The following is a 14,040-nucleotide window of genomic DNA, read 5'->3' as shown; positions in this document are numbered from 1 at the left end:
CCACCCCAGTTCAGACATGGCCATATGCAAATCGTCTGACCCTGTGCCTCATGGGAAAAGTCCAGCCCGAACTGCCAAGCCATGCCTTACCTGGACCGGAAACAAGCTACCCAGGACCGGTTTCTGGTATTCCAGCCGTCTTCAGCCCGGCTTGCTTGAATCCAGTGGTGTGGAGAGAATGGGACTCACGTCTGAGCATACCCATCCCACTCGGGGTGACAAATGCAAAAACCACAGTTGATGAACAGAATGCAGAACAATGTCATACATTCACCCCAGTACAGAGATCTGGGCCTACATCCATTGTTTTTTGCACTCCACACCACCCCAGTTCAGACATGGCCACATGCAAATCAGTCTGACCCTGTGCCTCATGGGAACAGTCCAGCCCGAACTGCCAAGCCATGCCTTCCCTGGACCAGAAACAAGCTACAGAGGACCAGTTTCTGGCATTCCAGCCATCTTTAGCCCGGCTTGCTTGAATCCAATGGTGTGGAGAGCATGGGACTCACGTCTGAGCATACCCATCCCACTCAGGGTGACAAATGCAAAACCCACAGTTGATGGACAGAATGTAGAACAATGTCATACATTCACCCAGTACAGTCCATTGTTTTTTTGCACTCCACAGCACCCCAGTTCAGACATGGCCCTATGCAAATCTGTCTGACGCTGTGCCTCATGGAAACAGTCCAGCCCGAACGTCCAAGCCATGCCTTCCCTGGACCGGAAACAAGCTACCCAGGACCGGGTTTTGGTACTCCAGCCGTCTTCAGCCCGGCTTGCTTGAATCCAGTGATGTAAAGAGCATGGGACTCACGTCTGAGCATACCCATCCCACTCGGGGTGACAAATGCAAAGCCCACAGTTGATGGACAGAATAAAGAACAATGCCATACATTCACCCCAGTACAGAGATCTGGGCCTAAATCCATCGTTTTTTTGCACTCCACACCACCCCAGTTCAGACATGGCCATATACAAATAAGCCTGACCCTGTGCCTCATGGGAACAGTCCAGCCCGAACTGCCAAGCCATGCCTTCCCTGGACCGGAAACAAACTACGCAGGACCGGTTCCTTGCATTCCAGCCGTCTTCAGCCCGGCTTGCTTGAATCCAGTGGTGTGGAGAGCATGGGACTCTCGTCTGAGCATACTCATCCCACTCGGGGTGACAAATGCAAAAACCACAGTTGATGAACAGAATGCAGAACAATGTCATACATTCACCCCAGTACAGAGATCTGGGCCTAAATCCATTGTTTTTTGCACTCCACACCACCCCAGTTCAGATATGACCATATGCAAATCAGTCTGACCCTGTGCCTCATGGGAACAGTCCAGCCCGAACTGCCAAGCCATGCCTTCCCTGGACCGGAAACAAACTACGCAGGACCGGTTTCTTGCATTCCAGCCGTCTTCAGCCCGGCTTGCTTGAATCCAGTGGTGTGGAGAGCATGGGACTCACGTCTGAGAATAACTATCCCACTCGGGGAGTCAAATTGCAAAAACCACAGTTGATGGACAGAATGCAGAACAATGTCATACATTCACCCCAGTACAGAGATCTGGGCCTAAATCCATCGTTTATTTACAATCTACACCACCCCAGTTCAGACATGGCCATATGCAAATCAGTCTGATCCTGTGCCTCATGGGAACAGTCCAGCCTGAAACTGCCAAGCCATGCCTTCCCTGGACCGGAAACAAGCTACTGAGGACCGGTTTCTGGCATTCCAGCCGTTTTCAGCCCGGCTTGCTTGAATCCAGTGGTGTGGAGAGCATGGGACTCACGTCTGAGCATACCAATCCCACTCGGGGTGACAAATGCATAAACCACAGTTGATGGACGGAATGCAGAACAATGTCATACATTCACACCAGTACAGAGATCTGGGCCTAAATCCATAGATTTTTTGCACCCCACACCACCCCAGTTCAGACATGGCCATATGCAAATCGTCTGACCCTGTGCCTCATGGGAACAGTCCAGCCCGAACTGCCAAGCCATGCCTTCCCTGGACCAGAAACAAGCTACAGAGGACCAGTTTCTGGCATTCCAGCCATCTTTAGCCCGGCTTGCTTGAATCCAATGGTGTGGAGAGCATGGGACTCACGTCTGAGCATACCCATCCCACTCAGGGTGACAAATGCAAAACCCACAGTTGATGGACAGAATGTAGAACAATGTCATACATTCACCCAGTACAGAGATCTGGGCCTAAATCCATTGTTTTTTTGCACTCCACACCACCCCAGTTCAGACATGGCCACATGCAAATCAGTCTGACCCTGTGCCTTATGGAAACAGTCCAGCCCGAACTTCCAAGCCATGCCTTCCCTGGACCGGAAACAAGCTACCCAGGACCGGTTTCTGGTATTCCAGCCGTCTTCAGCCCGGCTTGCTTGAATCCAGTGGTGTAAAGAGCATAGGACTCACGTCTGAGCATACCCATCCCACTCGGGGTGACAAATGCAAAAACCAAAGTTTATGGACAGAATGCAGAACAATGTCATAGATTAACCCTAGTAAAGAGATCGGGGCCTAAATCAATTGTTTTTTTTGCACTCCACACCACTTCAGTTCAGACATGACCATATGCAAATCAGTCTGACCCTGTGCCTCATGGGAACAGTCCAGCCCGAACTGCCAAGCCATGCCTTCCCTGAACCGGAAACAAGCTACCGAGGACCGGTTTCTGGTATTCCAGCCGTCTTCAGCCCGGCTTGCTTGAATCCAGTGGTGTGGAGAGCATGGGACTCACGTCTGAGCATACCCATCCCACTTGGGGTGACAAATGCATAAACCACAGTTGATGGACAGAATGCAGAACAATGTCATACATTCACACCAGTACAGAGATCTGGGCCTAAATCCATAGATTTTTTGCACCCCACACCACCCCAGTTCAGACATGGCCATATGCAAATCGTCTGACCCTGTGCCTCATGGGAAAAGTCCAGCCCGAACTGCCAAGCCATGACTTACCTGGACCGGAAACAAGCTACCCAGGACCGGTTTCTGGTATTCCAGCCGTCTTCAGCCCGGCTTGCTTGAATCCAGTGGTGTGGAGAGAATGGGACTCACGTCTGAGCATACCCATCCCACTCGGGGTGACAAATGCAAAAACCACAGTTGATGAACAGAATGCAGAACAATGTCATACATTCACCCCAGTACAGAGATCTGGGCCTACATCCATTGTTTTTTGCACTCCACACCACCCCAGTTCAGACATGGCCACATGCAAATCAGTCTGACCCTGTGCCTCATGGGAACAGTCCAGCCCGAACTGCCAAGCCATGCCTTCCCTGGACCAGAAACAAGCTACAGAGGACCAGTTTCTGGCATTCCAGCCATCTTTAGCCCGGCTTGCTTGAATCCAATGGTGTGGAGAGCATGGGACTCACGTCTGAGCATACCCATCCCACTCAGGGTGACAAATGCAAAACCCACAGTTGATGGACAGAATGTAGAACAATGTCATACATTCACCCAGTACAGAGATCTGGGCCTAAATCCATTGTTTTTTTGCACTCCACAGCACCCCAGTTCAGACATGGCCCTATGCAAATCTGTCTGACGCTGTGCCTCATGGAAACAGTCCAGCCCGAACGTCCAAGCCATGCCTTCCCTGGACCGGAAACAAGCTACCCAGGACCGGGTTTTGGTACTCCAGCCGTCTTCAGCCCGGCTTGCTTGAATCCAGTGATGTAAAGAGCATGGGACTCACGTCTGAGCATACCCATCCCACTCGGGGTGACAAATGCAAAGCCCACAGTTGATGGACAGAATAAAGAACAATGCCATACATTCACCCCAGTACAGAGATCTGGGCCTAAATCCATCGTTTTTTTGCACTCCACACCACCCCAGTTCAGACATGGCCATATACAAATAAGCCTGACCCTGTGCCTCATGGGAACAGTCCAGCCCGAACTGCCAAGCCATGCCTTCCCTGGACCGGAAACAAACTACGCAGGACCGGTTTCTTGCATTCCAGCCGTCTTCAGCCCGGCTTGCTTGAATCCAGTGGTGTGGAGAGCATGGGACTCTCGTCTGAGCATACTCATCCCACTCGGGGTGACAAATGCAAAAACCACAGTTGATGAACAGAATGCAGAACAATGTCATACATTCACCCCAGTACAGAGATCTGGGCCTAAATCCATTGTTTTTTGCACTCAACACCACCCCAGTTCAGATATGACCATATGCAAATCAGTCTGACCCTGTGCCTCATGGGAACAGTCCAGCCCGAACTGCCAAGCCATGCCTTCCCTGGACCGGAAACAAACTACGCAGGACCGGTTTCTTGCATTCCAGCCGTCTTCAGCCCGGCTTGCTTGAATCCAGTGGTGTGGAGAGCATGGGACTCACGTCTGAGAATAACTATCCCACTCGGGGAGACAAATTGCAAAAACCACACTTGATGGACAGAATGCAGAACAATGTCATACATTCACCCCAGTACAGAGATCTGGGCCTAAATCCATCGTTTATTTACAATCTACACCACCCCAGTTCAGACATGGCCATATGCAAATCAGTCTGATCCTGTGCCTCATGGGAACAGTCCAGCCTGAAACTGCCAAGCCATGCCTTCCCTGGACCGGAAACAAGCTACTGAGGACCGGTTTCTGGCATTCCAGCCGTTTTCAGCCCGGCTTGCTTGAATCCAGTGGTGTGGAGAGCATGGGACTCACGTCTGAGCATACCCATCCCACTCGGGGTGACAAATGCATAAACCACAGTTGATGGACAGAATGCAGAACAATGTCATACATTCACACCAGTACAGAGATCTGGGCCTAAATCCATAGATTTTTTGCACCCCACACCACCCCAGTTCAGACATGGCCATATGCAAATCGTCTGACCCTGTGCCTCATGGGAACAGTCCAGCCCGAACTGCCAAGCCATGCCTTCCCTGGACCAGAAACAAGCTACAGAGGACCAGTTTCTGGCATTCCAGCCATCTTTAGCCCGGCTTGCTTGAATCCAATGGTGTGGAGAGCATGGGACTCACGTCTGAGCATACCCATCCCACTCAGGGTGACAAATGCAAAACCCACAGTTGATGGACAGAATGTAGAACAATGTCATACATTCACCCAGTACAGAGATCTGGGCCTAAATCCATTGTTTTTTTGCACTCCACAGCACCCCAGTTCAGACATGGCCCTATGCAAATCTGTCTGACGCTGTGCCTCATGGAAACAGTCCAGCCCGAACGTCCAAGCCATGCCTTCCCTGCACCGGAAACAAGCTACCCAGGACCGGGTTTTGGTACTCCAGCCGTCTTCAGCCCGGCTTGCTTGAATCCAGTGATGTAAAGAGCATGGGACTCACGTCTGAGCATACCCATCCCACTCGGGGTGACAAATGCAAAGCCCACAGTTGATGGACAGAATAAAGAACAATGTCATACATTCACCCCAGTACAGAGATCTGGGCCTAAATCCATCGTTTTTTTGCACTCCACACCACCCCAGTTCAGACATGGCCATATACAAATAAGCCTGACCCTGTGCCTCATGGGAACAGTCCAGCCCGAACTGCCAAGCCATGCCTTCCCTGGACCGGAAACAAACTACGCAGGACCGGTTTCTTGCATTCCAGCCGTCTTCAGCCCGGCTTGCTTGAATCCAGTGGTGTGGAGAGCATGGGACTCTCGTCTGAGCATACTCATCCCACTCGGGGTGACAAATGCAAAAACCACAGTTGATGAACAGAATGCAGAACAATGTCATACATTCACCCCAGTACAGAGATCTGGGCCTAAATCCATTGTTTTTTGCACTCCACACCACCCCAGTTCAAATATGGCCATATGCAAATCAGTCTGACCCTGTGCCTCATGGGAACAGTCCAGCCCGAGCTGCCAAGCCATGCCTTCCCTGGACCGGAAACAAGCTACAGAGGCCCAGTTTCTGGCATTCCAGCCGGCTTTAGCTCGGCTTGCTTGAAACCAGTGGTGTGGAGAGTATGGGACTCTCGTCTGAGCATACCCATCCCACTCGGGGTGACAAATGCAAAAACCACAGTAGATGGACAGAATGCAGAACAATGTCATACATTCACCCCAGTACAGAGATCTGGGCCTAAATCCATAGTTTTTTTGCACTCCACACTACCCCAGTTCAGACATGGCCCTATGCAAATCAGTCTGACCCTGTGCCTCATGGAAACAGTCCAGCCAGAACTTCCAAGCCATGGCTTCCCTGGACTGGAAACAAGCTACCCAGGACCGGTTTCTGGTATTCCAGCCGTCTTCAGCCCGGCTTGCTTGAATCCAGTGGTGTGGAGAGCATGGGACTCACGTCTGAGCATACCCATCCCACTCGGGGTGACAAATGCAAAGCCCACAGTTGATGGACAGAATAAAGAACAATGTCATACATTCACCCCAGTACAGAGATCTGGGCCTAAATCCATAGTTTTTTTGCACTCCACACCACCCCAGTTCAGACATGGCCATATACAAATAAGCCTGACCCTGTGCCTCATGGGAACAGTACAGCCCGAACTGCCAAGCCATGCCTTCCCTGGACCGGAAACAAACTACCCAGGACCGGTTTCTTGCATTCCAGCCTTCTTCAGCCCGGCTTGCTTGAATCCAGTGGTGTGGAGAGCATGGGACTCACGTCTGAGCATACCCATCCCACTCGGGGTGACAAATGCAAAGCCCACAGTTGATGGACAGAATAAAGAACAATGTCATACATTCACCCCAGTACAGAGATCTGGGCCTAAATCCATAGTTTTTTTGCACTCCACACCACCCCAGTTCAGACATGGCCATATACAAATAAGCCTGACCCTGTGCCTCATGGGAACAGTACAGCCCGAACTGCCAAGCCATGCCTTCCCTGGACCGGAAACAAACTACCCAGGACCGGTTTCTTGCATTCCAGCCTTCTTCAGCCCGGCTTGCTTGAATCCAGTGGTGTGGAGAGCATGGGACTCACGTCTGAACATACTCATCCCACTCGGGGTGACAAATGCAAAAACCACAGTTGATGAACGAATGCAGAACAATGTCATACATTCACCCCAGTACAGAGATCTGGGCCTAAATCCATTGTTTTTTGCACTCCACACCACCCCAGTTCAGATATGGCCATATGCAAATCAGTCTGACCCTGTGCCTCATGGGAACAGTCCAGCCTGAGCTGCCAAGCCATGCCTTCCCTGGACCGAAAACAAGCTACAGAGGCCCGGTTTCTGGCATTCCAGACGTCTTTAGCCCGGCTTGCTTGAATCCAGTGGTGTGGAGAGTATGGGACTCACGTCTGAGCATACCCATCCCACTCGGGGTGACAAATGCAAAAACCACAGTAGATGGACAGAATGAAGAACAATGTCATACATTCACCCCAGTACAGAGATCTGGGCCTAAATCTATAGTTTTTTTGCACCCCACACCACCCCAGTTCAGACATGGCTCTATGCAAATCAGTCTGACCCTGTGCCTCATGGAAACAGTCCAGCCCGAACTGCCAAGCCATGCCTTCCCTGGACCGGAAACAAGCTACCCAGGACCGGTTTCTGGTATTCCAGCCGTCTTCAGCCCGGCTTGCTTGATTCCAGTGGTGTGGAGAGCATGGGACTCTTGTCTGAGCATACCCATCCCACTCGGGGTGACAAATGCAAAAACCAAAGTAGATGGACAGAATGCAGAACAATGTCTTATATTCACCCCAGTACAGAGATCTGGGCCTAAATCCATAGTTTTTATTGCACTCCACACCACCCCAGTTCAGACATGGCCCTATGCAAATCAGTCTGACCCTGTGCTTCATGGGAACAATCCAGCCCGAACTGCCAAGCCATGCGTTCCCTGGACCGGAAACAAGCTACCCAGGACTGGTTTCTGGCATTCCAGCCGTCTTTAGCCCGGCTTGCTTGAATCCAGTGGTGGGGAGAGCATGGGACTCAAGTCTCAGCATACCCATCCCACTCTGGGTGACAAATGCAAAAACCAAAATTGATGGACAGAATGCAGAACAATGTCATAGATTCACCCCAGTACAGAGATCAGGGCCTAAATCAATCGTTTTTTTGCACTCCACACCACTTCAGTTCAGACATGACCATATGCAAACCAGTCTGACCCTGTGCCTCATGGGAACAATCCAGCCCGAACTGCCAAGCCATGCCTTCCCTGGACCAGAAACAAGCTACTGAGGACCAGTTGCTGACATTCCAGCCGTCTGTAGCCCGGCTTGATTGAATCCACTGGTGTGGAGAGCATGGGACTTACGTCTGAGCATACCCATCCCACTCGGGGTGACAAATGCAAAACCCACAGTTGATGGACAGAATGCAGAACAATGTCATACATTCACCCCAGTACAGAGATCTGGGCCTAAATCCATAGATTTTTTGCACCCCACACCACCCCAGTTCAGACATGGCCATATGCAAATCGTCTGACCCTGTGCCTCATGGGAACAGTCCAGCCCGAACTGCCAAGCCATGCCTTACCTGGACCGGAAACAAGCTACCCAGGACCGGTTTCTGGTATTCCAGCCGTCTTCAGCCCGGCTTGCTTGAATCCAGTGGTGTGGAGAGAATGGGACTCACGTCTGAGCATACCCATCCCACTCGGGGTGACAAATGCAAAAACCACAGTTGATGAACAGAATGCAGAACAATGTCATACATTCACCCCAGTACAGAGATCTGGGCCTACATCCATTGTTTTTTACACTCCACACCACCCCAGTTCAGACATGGCCACATGCAAATCAGTCTGACCCTGTGCCTCATGGGAACCGTCCAGCCCGAACTGCCAAGCCATGCCTTCCCTGGACCAGAAACAAGCTACAGAGGACCAGTTTCTGGCATTCCAGCCATCTTTAGCCCGGCTTGCTTGATTCCAGTGGTGTGGAGAGCATGGGACTCTTGTCTGAGCATACCCATCCCACTCGGGGTGACAAATGCAAAAACCAAAGTAGATGGACAGAATGCAGAACAATGTCTTATATTCACCCCAGTACAGAGATCTGGGCCTAAATCCATAGTTTTTATTGCACTCCACACCACCCTAGTTCAGACATGGCCCTATGCAAATCAGTCTGACCCTGTGCTTCATGGGAACAATCCAGCCCGAACTGCCAAGCCATGCGTTCCCTGGACCGGAAACAAGCTACCCAGGACTGGTTTCTGGCATTCCAGCCGTCTTTAGCCCGGCTTGCTTGAATCCAGTGGTGGGGAGAGCATGGGACTCAAGTCTCAGCATACCCATCCCACTCTGGGTGACAAATGCAAAAACCAAAGTTGATGGACAGAATGCAGAACAATGTCATAGATTCACCCCAGTACAGAGATCAGGGCCTAAATCAATCGTTTTTTTGCACTCCACACCACTTCAGTTCAGACATGACCATATGCAAACCAGTCTGACCCTGTGCCTCATGGGAACAATCCAGCCCGAACTGCCAAGCCATGCCTTCCCTGGACCAGAAACAAGCTACTGAGGACCAGTTGCTGACATTCCAGCCGTCTGTAGCCCGGCTTGATTGAATCCACTGGTGTGGAGAGCATGGGACTTACGTCTGAGCATACCCATCCCACTCGGGGTGACAAATGCAAAACCCACAGTTGATGGACAGAATGCAGAACAATGTCATACATTCACCCCAGTACAGAGATCTGGGCCTAAATCCATAGATTTTTTGCACCCCACACCACCCCAGTTCAGACATGGCCATATGCAAATCGTCTGACCCTGTGCCTCATGGGAACAGTCCAGCCCGAACTGCCAAGCCATGCCTTACCTGGATCGGAAACAAGCTACCCAGGACCGGTTTCTGGTATTCCAGCCGTCTTCAGCCCGGCTTGCTTGAATCCAGTGGTGTGGAGAGAATGGGACTCACGTCTGAGCATACCCATCCCACTCGGGGTGACAAATGCAAAACCCACAGTTGATGGACAGAATGTAGAACAATGTCATACATTCACCCAGTACAGAGATCTGGGCCTAAATCCATTGTTTTTTTGCACTCCACAGCACCCCAGTTCAGACATGGCCCTATGCAAATCTGTCTGACGCTGTGCCTCATGGAAACAGTCCAGCCCGAACTTCCAAGCCATGCCTTCCATGGACCGGAAACAAGCTACCCAGGACCGGTTTTTGGTACTCCAGCCGTCTTCAGCCCGGCTGGCTTGAATCCAGTGGTGTAAAGAGCATGGGACTCACGTCTGAGCATACCCATCCCACTCGGAGTGACAAATGCAAAGCCCACAGTTGATGGACAGAATAAAGAACAATGTCATACATTCACCCCAGTACAGAGATCTGGGCCTAAATCCATCATTTTTTTGCACTCCACACCACCCCAGTTCAGACATGGCCATATAAAAATAAGCCTGACCCTGTGCCTCATGGGAACAGTCCAGCCCGAACTGCCAAGCCATGCCTTCCCTGGACCGGAAACAAACTACGCAGGACCGGTTTCTTGCATTCCAGCCGTCTTCAGCCCGGCTTGCTTGAATCCAGTGGTGTGGAGAGCATGGGACTCACGTCTGAGCATACTCATCCCACTCGGGGTGACAAATGCAAAAACCACAGTTGATGAACAGAATGCAGAACAATGTCATACATTCACCCCAGTACAGAGATCTGGGCCTAAATCCATTGTTTTTTGCACTCCACACCACCCCAGTTCAGATATGGCCATATGCAAATCAGTCTGACCCTGTGCCTCATGGGAACAGTCCAGCCCGAGCTGCCAAGCCATGCCTTCCCTGGACCGGAAACAAGCTACAGAGGCCCAGTTTCTGGCATTCCAGCCGTCTTTAGCTCGGCTTGCTTGAAACCAGTGGTGTGGAGAGTATGGGACTCACGTCTGAGCATACCCATCCCACTCGGGGTGACAAATGCAAAAACCACAGTAGATGGACAGAATGCAGAACAATGTCATACATTCACCCCAGTACAGAGATCTGGGCCTAAATCCATAGTTTTTTTGCACTCCACACCACCCCAGTTCAGACATGGCCCTATACAAATCAGTCTGACCCTGTGCCTCATGGAAACAGTCCAGCCAGAACTTCCAAGCCATGGCTTCCCTGGACTGGAAACAAGCTACCCAGGACCGGTTTCTGGTATTCCAGCCGTCTTCAGCCCGGCTTGCTTGAATCCAGTGGTGTGGAGAGCATGGGACTCACGTCTGAGCATACCCATCCCACTCGGGGTGACAAATGCAAAGCCCACAGTTGATGGACAGAATAAAGAACAATGTCATACATTCACCCCAGTACAGAGATCTGGGCCTAAATCCATAGTTTTTTTGCACTCCACACCACCCCAGTTCAGACATGGCCATATACAAATAAGCCTGACCCTGTGCCTCATGGGAACAGTACAGCCCGAACTGCCAAGCCATGCCTTCCCTGGACCGGAAACAAACTACCCAGGACCGGTTTCTTGCATTCCAGCCTTCTTCAGCCCGGCTTGCTTGAATCCAGTGGTGTGGAGAGCATGGGACTCACGTCTGAGCATACTCATCCCACTCGGGGTGACAAATGCAAAAACCACAGTTGATGAACGAATGCAGAACAATGTCATACATTCACCCCAGTACAGAGATCTGGGCCTAAATCCATTGTTTTTTGCACTCCACACCACCCCAGTTCAGATATGGCCATATGCAAATCAGTCTGACCCTGTGCCTCATGGGAACAGTCCAGCCTGAGCTGCCAAGCCATGCCTTCCCTGGACCGAAAACAAGCTACAGAGGCCCGGTTTCTGGCATTCCAGACGTCTTTAGCCCGGCTTGCTTGAATCCAGTGGTGTGGAGAGTATGGGACTCACGTCTGACCATACCCATCAAACTCGGGGTGACAAATGCAAAAACCACAGTAGATGGACAGAATGCAGAAAATTGTCATACATTCACCCCAGTACAGAGATATGGGCCTAAATCCATAGTTTTTTTGCACCCCACACCACCCCAGTTCAGACATGGCCCTATGCAAATCAGTCTGACCCTGTGCCTCATGGAAACAGTCCAGCCCGAACTGCCAAGCCATGCCTTCCCTGGACCGGAAACAAGCTACCCAGGACCGGTTTCTGGTATTCCAGCCGTCTTCAGCCCGGCTTCCTTGATTCCAGTGGTGTGGAGAGCATGGGACTCTTGTCAGAGCATACCCATCCCACTCGGGGTGACAAATGCAAAAACCACAGTAGATGGACTGAATGCAGAACAATGTCATACATTCACCCCAGTACAGAGATCTGGGCCTGAATCCATTGTTTTTTTGCACTCCACACCACCCCAGTTCAGACATGGCCATATGCAAATCAGTCTGACCCTGTGCCTCATGGGAACAATCCAGCCCGAACTGCCAAGCCATGCCTTCCCTGAACCAGAAACAAGCTACTGAGGACCAGTTGCTGGCATTCCAGCCGCCTGTAGCCCGGCTTGATTGAATCCGGTGGTGTGGAGAGCATGGGACTCACGTCTGAGCATACCCATCCCACTCGGGGTGACAAATACAAAACCCACAGTTGATGGACAGAATGCAGAACAATGTCATACATTCACCCCAGTACAGAGATCTGGGCCTAAATCCATAGTTTTTTTGCACTCCACACCACCCCAGTTCAGACATGGCCATATGCAAATCTGTCTGACCCTGTGCCTCATGGGAACAGTCCAGCCGGACCTGCCAAGCCATGCCTTCCCTGGGCCGGAAACAAGCTACCGAGGACTGGTTTCTGGCATTCCAGCCGTCTTTAGCCCAGCTTGCTTGAATCCAGTGGTGGGGAGAGCATGGGACTCAAGTCTCAGCATACCCATCCCACTCTGGGTGACAAATGCAAAAACCAAAGTTGATGGACAGAATGCAGAACAATGTCATAGATTCACCCCAGTACAGAGATCAGGGCCTAAATCAATCGTTTTTTTGCACTCCACACCACTTCAGTTCAGACATGACCATATGCAAACCAGTCTGACCCTGTGCCTCATGGGAACAATCCAGCCCGAACTGCCAAGCCATGCCTTCCTTGGACCGGAAACAAGCTACTGAGGACCGGTTTCTGGCATTCCAGCCGTTTTCAGCCCGGCTTGCTTGAATCCAGTGGTGTGGAGAGCATGGGACTCACGTCTGAGCATACCCATCCCACTCGGGGGACAAATGCAAAAACCACAGTTGATGTACAGAATGCAGAACAATGTCATACATTCACACCAGTACAGAGATCTGGGCCTAAATCCATAGTTTTTTTGTACCCCACACCACCCCAGTTCAGACATGGCCATATGCAAATCGTCTGACCCTGTGCCTCATGGGACCAGTCCAGCCCGAACTGCCAAGCCATGCCTTACCTGGACCGGAAACAAGCTACCCAGGACCGGTTTCTGGTATTCCAGCCGTCTTCAGCCTGGCTTGCTTGAATCCAGTGGTGTGGAGAGCATGGGACTCACGTCTGAGCATACCCATCCCACTCGGGGTGACAAATGCAAAAACCACAGTTGATGAACAGAATGCAGAACAATGTCATACATTCACCCCAGTACAGAGATCTGGGCCTACATCCATTGTTTTTTGCACTCCACACCACCCCAGTTCAGACATGGCCACATGCAAATCAGTCTGACCCTGTGCCTCATGGGAACAGTCCAGCCCGAACTGCCAAGCCATGCCTTCCCTGGACCAGAAACAACCTACAGAGGACCAGTTTCTGGCATTCCAGCCGTCTTTAGCCCGGCTTGCTTGAATCCAATGGTGTGGAGAGCATGGCACTCACGTCTGAGCATACCCATCCCACTCGGGGTGACAAATGCAAAACCTACAGTTGATGGACAGAATGTAGAACAATGTCATACATTCACCCAGTACAGAGATCTGGGCCTAAATCCATCGTTTTTTTGCACTCCACACCTCCCCAGTTCAGACATGGCCATATGCAAATCTGTCTGACCCTGTGCCTCATGGGAACAGTCCAGCCTGAACTGCCAAGCCATGTCTTCCCTGGACCGGAAACAAGCTACCGAGGACGGGTTTCTGGCATTCCAGCCGTCT

The sequence above is a fragment of the Lissotriton vulgaris genome, chromosome 4_1, assembly GCF_964263255.1.
Source record: "Lissotriton vulgaris chromosome 4_1, aLisVul1.2, whole genome shotgun sequence".
Taxonomy (NCBI): Eukaryota; Metazoa; Chordata; class Amphibia; order Caudata; family Salamandridae; genus Lissotriton; species Lissotriton vulgaris.
Note: the sequence above shows the minus strand (reverse complement) of the source record.